Below are 7,500 nucleotides of genomic sequence, written 5' to 3' on the forward strand. Positions count from 1 at the left end.
TCGACAATTCTTTTTAATATTCTAACCCACATTATCAACCACCCACTACTAAAATAGTAACTTTTATATATTATCTGGGATGATTATTTCATTTCAAACACACCAATCAATTAACTCACATTTTGTCATTTTTCATAATTCTTGAATATGTAAATGTCGACAATCATTTTTCATCATCTTAACCCACAGCATCGCCCCAAATACTAAAATAACTTTGATATATTGTCTGGTCTGATTATTTCATTGCAAACACACTAATGCATTAAATAACATTACATTTTTCATAATTCTTGGATATGTTATTAATTTCGACAATTATTTTTCATAATTTAAACCATCCTTATCGCCCTCTCTTACTAACATAATTACTTTGATATATTTCCTGGGCTGATTATTTTATTATAAACACACAACTGATTAACTCACAATTAGTCGTTGTTCATAATCCTGGAGGTGTTACTAATTTCGACAATAATTTTTTATAATTAAAAACCCACATTATGCCTCTCCCTTCTACTTATATAATATATTTGATATATTGTCTGGGCTTATTATATCCTTAGAAACACACCAATCAAGTAACTCACATTTCATCATTTTTCATGATTCTTGGATATGTTACTAGTTTCGACAATAATTTTCATAACTTTAACCCACTATGTAGCTTCCCCTTACTTAAATAATAACTTTGATATATTGCCTGGGCTGATTATTTCATTACAAACAAATCAATCAGTTCTCGGTATTCTCATAGTATATATGTTTCACTTATCTTATCCAATCTCGGGTGACGCCGCATATTCTACTAATATATATTGTTCCTCTATCTCATTCGATACTGGACGACGCTGAATATTTGGTTACTATATAGTACCAAAATGCCCACCTATCTCATTCAATACTGGGCGATGCTTTCTGATAGTATATATTTGCACATCTCATTCAATCCCGGAACTGAACTCATATCCGCCATCCCACTGCTGAAAATATACATTAAAGCAATTTTTTTTTTACATTTTCACCCTAAACAAGGCACATTGCCACTTTGGTGTATGGGGGCTACTACCAGGGGCAACAACTACTGGAGTACTATGTAGGGATTTGGTTAGCAAGATGAGTGTTCACGTTGCGCTTGAACTTCTGCACGTCAGTACAGTTGGGAAGCAGCGACCTAGAATGGAATTCCAAAGTCTAGCAGTTCTGGGGAAGAAACTACTGGAGTAGAAAGATCTTTTACATCTAGGGATCTCTACAGTGTGGGGGTGTGATTTTAGCAGCCTGTCGGTTTTGACGAGGGTGTTCACGTCGTGGGGCACAAGTGCTTGCAGTTCCTCAGAGCATTCACCATTAAAATACTTGTAGAACAGGCAGAGGGATGCAACGTTTCGTCGATGGGACAGAGGCTGAAGCTTAGATGCCAGTTCAGGGCCTATCAGATTTGCGACTCTCTTTTGAACTTTGTTTTAATCGTAAACTGTTTCAGCCATTTCCGGGACTGACTTATAATCCCCAACCCACTGTTGAAGATATACATGAAATAATGTAATGCCTAAACAGTAAACTGTTTCGGCCATTTCTGAAACTGACTTATAATCCCCAACCCACTGTTGAAGATATACATGAAATAAAGTAATATATATATCGTAAACTTTTTCAGCCATTTCCGGGACCGACTTCTTATCTCCCATAGTACTGTTAAAAATGTACATTAAATAAAGTAATGTCCAAAACGTAAATGGTTGCAGCCATTTCTGGAACCGACTTCATATTTTCCACCCCAATGTTAAAAATATACATTAAATAAAATAATGTGTAATGCGTAAACGGTTTCACCTATTTTCGGGACTGATTTAATACTCCCCACGCCACAGTTAAAAATATACTTGAAATAAAGTAATGTTTAAATCATAAACTGTTTCAGCAGCTTTTTGAAAGTAATACATAAAAACATTAACACGAGGCAACCATTGCTTCAACACGAATTTCTGAGTGTAGTATCAGTTTCAGCATTCCAGTGACTTAAATCCCTCCTTTTTTGGTCTTGGTTAATGGAGGAAAATCCTTCATTACTGATACAATTGTTATTTTTGTTATTGACCAGAATGCCCCTTTTGGGGAGCTGGTTTCCCCCTAAATTTATAATCGACCTCATGTCCAATTCCGCCCTTATGGGGATGCAAGTATAAACAAAAAAATCAGAACGGACATTTTCCAGGGCATTTTGTAATTAAATCAGAAATAATTTTTTAACGTGGAGAAAAATTGTCTTCGTCGTAAAGGATTCTCTTCCACTGAGAAAGAAGAAATCGAAATGTAGCACCTGAAGAACAGATACTACACTTAGATCTTAGCCAAAAGGCCAAGAAAGACAAATCATTTTACTTAGCTTTGCCTCAACAGCGACACCAATATTTTTTAATAGGGTGACAAGATTTATTTGCAATATTCCACTTTCCTTTTTTAGGGATGCACAGCATAACGGACGGAGCGATAAGCGTAATAATATAATAATTTGGATTATTCAGACTACTGCACTAATCTTAAATGTTATTCGCACAAACTTTCAGTCGATGTAACCTCCGACCTTGTACAGATGATTTTATCGAACTTGGAATTCTTTCTATCGCAATTAAGAATCTGCACGGAATTTCGAACGAAACCCTTTATTTAATCTTCGTGGGTAGCATGCTTGTCTGTCAGCCATGATCTAGCAGGTTTTAATTCAATTTGCAATTGTATGCTTCGTATTATACGAACCTATCATTGAAACTTCACCCTCCGAAAGAGTGCCATTTAGAACTGAATAACTGAGTACTTAATAGTACTTAATCCGTTACGCCAATACTACTACTACTAATAATAATAATGATAATGATAATAATAAACAGTATGCATATAAAAAAACTAATATATAAAATGTTGCTTTAAAAAGATGACGATAAGCTTGGTCTCTGCATAAACATTAGAAAACTACCGACAAGGAAATAATGAAAAGAACAGCATGGAAAGTATACGTGTCATGGCTAGTTTTAGACAAGCAACATACAATCTTGTGGCGTATGGATTAGTATGGTCACTCCTAACTAAACAGATGTAATTATCATAAATCCATGTGCGTTTTATATTTATACGTGTGTGTATACATTTATTTACCTTCGGGTCAAGATCAAAGTGTAGTATCTGTTCTTCGGATGCTGCACTTCATTTTCTTGTTCTCTTTCGGTGGAGGAGAAATCCTTCACGACTGAGACAATTTTTATTTTTGTACCTTTTCTCCACGTTAACAACCCTGGTGTCTAACTCTGTCCCGTGGGGAGGCATAGTAAATAGGTACATATTTTTGTGAGTATGTATGTAAGAACTTCAGTTTCTCGTGAAAACTGGATATTACCATGTTTTACTGAAGTAGTGGTTATCCAAACTGCCTTTGTAATCTTAATACGGTATTGCATGAGTTCAGTAGCAAGGACAAGTAAAAGAATGACTGGAAAGAATACTGGAATAAACAAAGAAAGGGTTACATGATTTCGGAGTTTTTCATCTTTCAGATTAGTACGGAAACTAAAGCTGAACAGATGCATTAGACTTTTAAACCGTTAGTGAAAAACATGCGGTAACTCTGTAAGAATCCAAACCCTTACACCGAGCTCTGAGTCTGCGCCAATAACCGCTGCCCCACGTTATGCCTACATCTTGCTTAAGTAGCCGGATATTTCAACTTTCTCTTATCGCTAAGATTCTAATTAAGAACATGTATTTTTCATTCATTTATTTCGAAAAATCATACGTCGTTTTTTTATGACGATTGTGGATATCGGCTAAGAAATAACTAACGCTACAGAAAAAAAATTCTAGTGTAAGATTTCAAAAAATCACTGCGCAATATATTGAAATATGAAGCGAACACATTATCCACAAGACATCCAATCTAAGAAAACTATTTTGTCTTTATCTTAAATTAGTTCAGCGTATGTGTATTTTACCTCTCCGTATAGATCTAAACTAGTTTGTCGAAACTAAATAACATTAAAAAACAAATGGAAATTTAAATATTTTGAATTAGAATAAAAAATACATTAATGAACATCTATCATATTTTTAAATCCTTTTTGTTAGTAGGTTTTTACTTTTAAGAAAGGCTATACGTCAAATAGGCACGATTGAGTGAAAAGTAGTTGTTCACTCAGTTAACTCGATACGCTTAAATGTCCAAGTATTTGGTCCTAGTAGTATTATGTATTTTCAATTATAGTCAATTAGTTTTAAAGATTCGAAACAAACTCTAAGGACGTGGGGTCAGAAGTGCGAATTCAAAATCTGTGATTAGACTGGTCAGATTAACAGCTATGCCATTACACTCGTGTAGTTTGCTATATGTTAGTATGTTTATATATACAAACATTATTGGTTACATATGTACATACATGTCTGTTGCACTTCATTTAGAGAAGAAGCAGCCCCATGCTATTTTTTACAATGACTGAGGACGCCGCTTCAGTAAAATCTTGCAACAGAAATATGTATGAGCATATGTAGCCAATGTTTACAAACTAACATACTCTGGTAAAGCTTGCTTGTCATTGAGTGCTTTCTGATAAATATCAGTTTCATTGGATCTACATCAACGAAACCACACCGCACTCCTAAATGGATTTTAAAAAATAGCTGGCCCACAAACAAATGACCAGTGTAGATTTTGCCACTCAGCGATTGGAAGCCCACGCCATCAAATGTCTGCATTCTTAATCTTAATGGCAGATGGTCTTTAGACTGCCCGCCACACAACAAAGTATGTATCGCTATAGAAAGATCTGCGGAGAGATGCAACTTGACAGATCGACGAACATCTGGGAACAGGAACCACCACCGATAATATCAAACGGAAAAGTGACAGTGTTCTATGACAAAGACATACAGGCGGGCAGATACATGAAGGACAAGGCCACCAAACCAGATATTGTAATATGGAACAAACCTGAAAGGAATGCGCTCATTGTTGATGTCACAGTCCCAAATTATTTTGGCCTTAACAGAACTGAAGGGGAAAAGATAAGAGAATATGAGGACCTAAAAAAATTATCTAAAAACGACATATTATTTGAAAGAAATAAACCTTATACCGGTTGTTATAGGAGCAATTGACTTAATAAAAAAGAATCTTCAGAAATATTTAGAAGCAATGCTTGAAAGACCAAGATGTAAGGAAACATCATCTATTAAGAGCCCCCTAATATAAATTTAAATCATAACAGAATAAAGTGTTAGCTCCGGGAAAGAGCCCCTTGATCTTTGGAAACTTACAGAAGAAAAATAAAGAATCATATATATCTATGTGCATATATATGTATCTGTACATATGTATATATATATATGTATCTGTACATATGTATATATATGTATCTGTACATATGTGTATATATATATGCATCTGTACATATGTGTATATATATATGTATCTGTACATATGTGTATATATATATGTATCTGTACATATGTGTGTATATATATGTGTATATATATATGTATCTGTACATATATGTGTATATATATATGTATCTGTACATATGTGTGTATATATATGTATCTGTACATATGTGTGTATATATATATATGTATCCGTACATATGTGTGTATATATATATATGTATCTCTACATATGTGTGTGTGTATATATATATATATGTATCTCTACATATGTGTGTATATAGATGTATATGTACATGTGTGTATATGGATGTATATGTACATGTGTGTATATGGATGTATATGTACATGTGTGTATATGGATGTATATGTACATGTGTGTATATGGATGTATATGTACATGTGTGTATATGGATGTATATGTACATGTGTGTATATGGATGTATATGTACATGTGTGTATATGGATGTATATGTACATGTGTGTATATGGATGTATATGTACATGTGTGTATATGGATGTATAAGTACATGTGTGTATATGGATGTATATGTACATGTGTGTATATGGATGTATATGTACATGTGTGTATATGGATGTATATGTACATGTGTGTATATGGATGTATATGTACATGTGTGTATATGGATGTATATGTACATGTGTGTATATGGATGTATATGTACATGTGTGTATATGGATGTATATGTACATGTGTGTATACGGATGTATATGTACATGTGTGTATACGGATGTATATGTACATGTGTGTATACGGATGTATATGTACATGTGTGTATATGGATGTATATGTACATGTGTGTATATGGATGTATATGTACATGTGTGTATATGGATGTATATGTACATGTGTGTATATGGATGTATATGTACATGTGTGTATATGGATGTATATGTACATGTGTGTATATGGATGTATATGTACATGTGTGTATATGGATGTATATGTACATGTGTGTGTATATGGATGTACATGTGTGTGTATATGGATGTACATGTGTGTGTATGGATGTACATGTGTGTGTATGGATGTACATGTGTGTGTATATGGATGTACATGTGTGTGTATATATGTATCTGTATATATGTATCTGTACATATATATATGTATCTGTACATATATATATATATGTATCTGTACATATATATATATATGTATCTGTACATATATATATATATGTATCTGTACATATATATATATATATGTATCTGTACATATATATATATATATGTATCTGTACATATATATATATATATGTATCTGTACATATATATATATATATATGTATCTGTACATATATATATGTATCTGTACATATATATATATATGTATCTGTACATATATATATATATGTATCTGTACATATGTATATATGTTACTGTACATATGTGTATATATGTATCTGTACATATGTGTATATATGTATCTGTACATATGTGTATATATGTATCTGTACATATGTGTATATATGTATCTGTACATATGTGTATATATGTATCTGTACATATGTGTATATATGTATCTGTACATATGTGTATATATGTATCTGTACATATGTGTATATATGTATCTGTACATATGTGTATATATGTATCTGTACATATGTGTATATATGTATCTGTACATATGTGTATATATGTATCTGTACATATGTGTATATATGTATCTGTACATATGTGTATATATGTATCTGTACATATGTGTATATATGTATCTGTACATATGTGTATATATTTATCTGTACATATGTGTATATATTTATCTGTACATGTGTATATATGTATCTGTACATATGTGTATATATGTATCTGTACATATGTGTATATATGTATCTGTACATATGTGTATATATGTATCTGTACATATGTGTATATATGTATCTGTACATATGTGTATATATGTATCTGTACATATGTGTATATATGTATCTGTACATATGTGTATATATGTATCTGTACATATGTGTATATATGTATCTGTACATATGTGTATATATGTATCTGTACATATGTGTATATATGTATCTGTACATATGTGTATATATGTATCTGTAC

The 7,500-nt window shown here is 32.5% G+C and overlaps 1 protein-coding gene and 1 pseudogene across 2 annotated transcripts in view; one reads left to right on the top strand and one right to left on the bottom strand.

Moving 5' to 3' along the window:
- LOC145258239 (cubilin-like) overlaps positions 1–7,500 on the top strand; it is a 1,360,229-nt gene that overhangs the window by 739,911 nt on the left and 612,818 nt on the right. The gene's annotated exons all lie outside the window — the stretch shown is intronic.
- LOC145264334 (U2 spliceosomal RNA) lies at positions 2,227–2,372 on the bottom strand (annotated as a pseudogene).

Source organism: Euprymna scolopes, chromosome 3 (assembly GCF_053919585.1).
Source record: "Euprymna scolopes isolate OS-2025 chromosome 3, ASM5391958v1, whole genome shotgun sequence".
In the NCBI taxonomy this organism is placed as follows: domain Eukaryota; kingdom Metazoa; phylum Mollusca; class Cephalopoda; order Sepiida; family Sepiolidae; genus Euprymna; species Euprymna scolopes.